Source organism: Pundamilia nyererei, unplaced genomic scaffold (assembly GCF_000239375.1).
Source record: "Pundamilia nyererei isolate P.nyererei 1_Seehausen unplaced genomic scaffold, PunNye1.0 scaffold00021, whole genome shotgun sequence".
In the NCBI taxonomy this organism is placed as follows: Eukaryota; Metazoa; Chordata; class Actinopteri; order Cichliformes; family Cichlidae; genus Pundamilia; species Pundamilia nyererei.
Genome location: NW_005187422.1, coordinates 1,846,355 through 1,851,599, shown reverse-complemented (window position 1 = coordinate 1,851,599; position 5,245 = coordinate 1,846,355). Strand labels below are relative to the sequence as shown.

The following is a 5,245-nucleotide window of genomic DNA, read 5'->3' as shown; positions in this document are numbered from 1 at the left end:
ACACACACACACACACACACACACACACACACACACACACACACACACACAGATGCTACCGCACGCTCCCAATGTGATTTATCTAGTCGTTTTCTGATTTCAGGCCAGAATGCTATCAGCTGCTGGGTTTTGTCATATACACAATGAAAGTGTGTCTGAGAAGCCCAGTCCTCTATTGCAGGGGCTAAATGGTGAACGATGGCGGTGCAGTAAAGAAAAAAAACCCCCATAATAACACACAGGAGGTATTCAAGTCTCTGTGTGTGCTCGGTCTGCTTCTGCAGGATGGCTACACCTTGTAGAACAAGTGCAGGAAGGAACAGAAAAGCTAAAAAATATAAAGCTTAAGAAACACATTTCTCTGAAAAAAAAAGGTGTCAGGTGTGCTCTGCAGTGGTGTTCTTGGAGAGATGGTTACTCCAAATCATGTGAGGAGAAAGAAGGAAATGTGTGGTGGGGGAAAAAAAGGCTTGGGAAGGATCTACAGAGGAAATACCCACAGAGATCCACAGTCAAGAGAACTCACTCTGTTCGTGTTACCTGTAACACGGAATAAACAATTTTTCTCTTCCTTATTTCTACAGCAGGACTGGTGTGTTCTGTCGTCATCTCCTCTCCTTGTGTCGTGTGGTTGTGTGCTGCCTGGTGTCTTAGTGCCTCCGGGGGTTTCACAGTGACAATGATGGGGGGGTATGCTGCCTTATTACCCTCCTCTGTCATGATTTGTGACAGATTATACGGACAACCAAGGTTGGTTACACAACCACACACTGGACTCTTGAGCATAATTTGATTGATTTCTATCTTGTATAATGCCTTGTTACCAACTGCCACTGTAAACGGGGAGGACAGTAACGCTCACTTAGCAGGGTCAGTCCGAGACAAGACAGAGAGCGAGCCCGTGTGCTGAGACAGGCTGGGTGGGACCTGGGAACTTTTTCAGGCCCCAGGCCATCATTTGAAATATCCACCTTAAGGAACAGTCAGCATCAGTAAGAAGAAAAACCTCGGGCTCTGTAGACAAGAGTCTAACTCTGTCGCCCATCCTCGGCTGAAGAAACCCACGGCCTCAGTTTAATCAAAAATGTAAATTAAAGTGAGCTTATGAAAGCAAGCCATTAAATACTGATGCTATGACGGTTTTCTAACAGTGATTGTGGGAGAAAAATCCGACAGGTGAAGGCCCTCCTTCACTTGTTTTGTATACTCTGTATAAATAATCAAGCAGAGTCTGATAGGACTTGCTTACAGCAATGTTACTGTAGATCCCAAGTCAAGTTATGATTAAAAAGAATCTGTTGTACAGGCAATGCAAACAGAACTCATACTTAACAACCAGTAAAATAACAAATTCAGTAAAAATGTAATCACATAAAACAGTAATAGACTGAATAAGACTGCTCGCATGATAAAAAGCCAGGATAACTTGCTGAGGTAGACCTGAAAGTCAGTGAGAAGAGTTGATTTTTAAGTGTTTTTAAATGACTGAGACTGGAAAGCTGTTATGTGAAAAGGCAGGTTGTCTCTGAAAAGGTTTCTTGTCTCTGTTTTTGAACGTCTCAGATGTCCAAGTGCCCTGGTAGCAGTGCACAACTGTAAAAGTTCCATTAACTAATTAAATTTTAGTCACTGAAACGGAACTTGTTGCTTAAAATTGCTGATTGATTCTAGTTTTCATGATAATCTACTTGGTCAGATCTAAGACCCAAAATTTTAATTGAAGCCAGAAATCACTTAGATACATTTTAACCTTTAAGATTTGGCGAAAATGGGCAGAATGGGGGGAAACTATAGTAATTATTAGATGGTCACTATCTAAACTATTAATCTGCTTTTCATCAGGTCAGATTCATAGAAATGTGCCAAGTATGAAATGTCAAATTCCAAATCTTATCTCCATGGTCGTGTCCCGCATCCATTGTACTCAGACGCTCGACATGACCTTTGTAGTAGCAGGAAATCTGTAATTCTTCTTCTTCTTTCACAATAAGCTGTTAGACAGTTTTTCGGTGTTTGAGGTGAAATAAATCTGCTATTAGTTGTAAAGTTTTGTTTCACTCAAGTCTGGGCTATATAGACCTTTTTTCTGATGTTTTTAATTCTTACATAATATTAAAGGTGAAATATTATAGTGTGAAGTGACCATAAAGTAAACTTACAATTTATGATTCAAACTCTTCAAATCAATGTACAATAGCAGCAAAATATAAAGAAATGAACCATCTTGGAAATGTTACTCAGCTATTTTAATTGTCACATCTGGATTTCAAAATCAAACAGAAATAGCACATATTATGTGATGAAGCTGAGGATGTCTGAAACATTGTTAACCAGTGTAATCAAACAGGGTCAAATGAGCAGATGTACTACAACACCTGATCAGTGCTCAGCTGACCTAGCTCATCCAAGGAGCAGCTAAGATACTGACGTATGATCACAGGTTTTCTAGCACAGCTCAACCATCTGTCTGTCAACGTCATCTCACCACTTAACCAAGCCTATTAAAACCACTGCGCTCTCTCCCCACCATGCTGCTCGCTTATCGCTCTGACAGAAGTGCAAAGTGCCACTTTGGCTCATTCAGTTATCTACATCATTGTTTAACTACATATTACCATGCAAACCATGTCTTATATAATAAACATGTCATACCAACGTAAAACTTACATTCAAGCATCTGAACATATTTTACATGTGATACATGTAATATGAGCTGTTGCACAGTTAATAATTCAAATAATTCAAAGCATTTAGACATGAGCAACCCCGACTTTACTAAATGCAATCAGGTTTGACAAAATCATACTTCTTTAACTTGTACTACTATGTAAGTTCTTTTTTGTTGTTTTTGCAAACACCTTGCTTAAACTATTAAAACTAGCACCACGGGCTTCTGAAACCTCCAAGTCAACACTGCGATTCATGCTTTCCTCCAAAAATCTGTTTTAAAAATTAAACACATCTCTTGCTCACTGCTGAATTACCTGTGCAGGAGGTGAAGAGCCTTGAATATCCATGTCCAAAAAAATAGCTGCTTTGGTAATTCTTCCCAGACAAATTTGTGTATTTAACACTATATTGTTACTTAGTATATAATTAGTATATTGAATCAACTTGAAATGACTTGGGTGTCAAATCTGATACCATGTTTTTCTAAAAGAACATCCTCCATTGTTTGCATTCATGACTTGATCTGGAATGATACCACATGAGAAATTCAATGTTTTGGTCATAGAACGGAACTAATTAACGAGTAAAACATGATCTAACTGTGTGCTTTTTTAATGGCTCACTTACACCAGACCTTTAAGAAAAACTAATTAGTGGTTGTATTCAATTTTCTTGTTGTCAGAAACTAATTGCAAGTAGTTGTGGTGACCAGTTGGTTATGCAACACTCTAAACCTCTGCTCTTTCACCTGGCTGTAGCTCAGGTGAAAGGCTGGTGGTTCGTGGTAAACATCCTCGGGCGTGATACTAACCCCAAGTTGCTCTCTGATGCATTCATCGGAGTGTGAACGTTAGATAGAAAGCACTTACATAGAAAGTGCTTGTGGCATGAAGCAAGGGCAATGACGCAGGTTGTGTAAAGCGCTTTCAGTGCTCTGACAGAGTAGAAAAGTGATTGATAAGAAAAAATATATTAACATTGCAAGGTGATTGGGGATAGACTGCACTCTCAGAGAGGTCTGCAAATAACTACTGTCTAATTTATAAATGCAGACAGATTGTTAAGCCGTCTGAGTTCGTCTGTGTCAATGAGTCAAACTACTCTGCGACATGTCTCTCTGAGTAGGAGACTCGAGTCAGCTGGTTGCCAACTGCTTGTATTCTGGTTTTCTTCCTCTATGAAAGCAAGGTTGCCAACCACCTACATCATTTTTTGATAAATCGCCACCAGCAGCAACTACGTCTTTATTTCTAAATGTCTATGAGTTTCTGGCTGGAATCTGAATATAAGTAGTTAATGTGAATTTCTGTGTATATAAAGGGCACAAGATTCACAACAGATGGTAATGATGAAAGAAACAGAGAAGAAAATATCAGATGCAATTTTGGAGTTGATTTGCAAAATAAAAACACCAACAGCAATCAGCATGGCATTCTATTCTAAGGCAAAGCAGCTGAAGGAAGCCTAGGATGCACAGACAGCTAATGAAGCCAAACAAATGATATACAGACCACCGGCACACAGTGGGAACACTCAGAGAATCTGTATAACAATAACATATGGTTGACCAGAAAACAGAGCTAGCTTACAGTTACCAAATGACCCTGAGCTCCTTTCTGAGGCACACTGACATGCCTCACAAGGCCAGTTTCACCAGTCTTCCTTCCAACATTATGAATAATGCCCACACATTTCCCCTCCTGCTGTGGAGAATCCTCTGTCTTTAATGATCTAAAGCCGTAATGCGAAGTGTGCAGTCTCCCTCAGTGCACATATATATATATATATACTCAGTAAGTTTCCTCTAAAGGTGAGCAATGCAAGCTTGAATAGTGGAGCACAGGGACGAGACACAGGCCGCATGATTTAGAGTATTTGGAAAACGAATTTATAATCATCTTTAAACTGAGACCCACGCAGAAGATCCGGACTCGTCAGGGTTCAAGACAAACACAGACCTGAAAAGGAAATGTTTTCTTTCACTGGCAGGTAAGAAAAGACGTCTTCACAAAGGATCTAAACTGTGACGAAGCATGTCAGGCTAAGGTTTTTCAAAGTGAATCAGCGTAGCATCGTGCATCACCTTGGCGAATCCTCAGAGTTTCCTAGCAGGTCGTTTAAGAACAAAAAAATGTGGTTACTGTTTTAAAAAGCAATCATTTCACTCGCAATTTTACCTCCTCTTCCTTTTCAAATCAACAGATTCATCAGCACGCCAGAAAATCCTCCGATGCAGTTTTTTTGTGCTCCACTTATTTTCTGAAGGACCTATCAAAGGTTCCTCAAGGACAAACTTGAATGGCAAGGAAAACCTTGTCTCCATTGCTCAACAGATAGATACAAGATCCTCTCGGTACTGTATGCTGTGTGGTGGCACATCTGTAGCAACCTGCTGGTGATTACTGACAGATGGCAGCTCATTATTTTTCTATATGGCTGTCAGGAATCACACGTCGCATTTATTTCACATCGTTGCTGCCATCCAACTTGGATGACATGGCTCGCTTGGAAAAGCAACTGTAGGAATTCAGCAGAGAACTGGTAACCACATTTAAGTCTAGGGTGTAAAATGAAA

General features: G+C 39.9%; 1 protein-coding gene and 1 long non-coding RNA gene across 2 annotated transcripts in view; one reads left to right on the top strand and one right to left on the bottom strand.

Annotated features, from left to right (window-relative positions):
• cntn4 (contactin 4) overlaps positions 1–5,245 on the bottom strand; it is a 184,181-nt gene that overhangs the window by 14,680 nt on the left and 164,256 nt on the right. The gene's annotated exons all lie outside the window — the stretch shown is intronic.
• The window catches only part of LOC102210695 (uncharacterized), an 18,078-nt gene that overhangs the window by 838 nt on the left and 11,995 nt on the right, over positions 1–5,245 (top strand). The window lies entirely within an intron of this gene.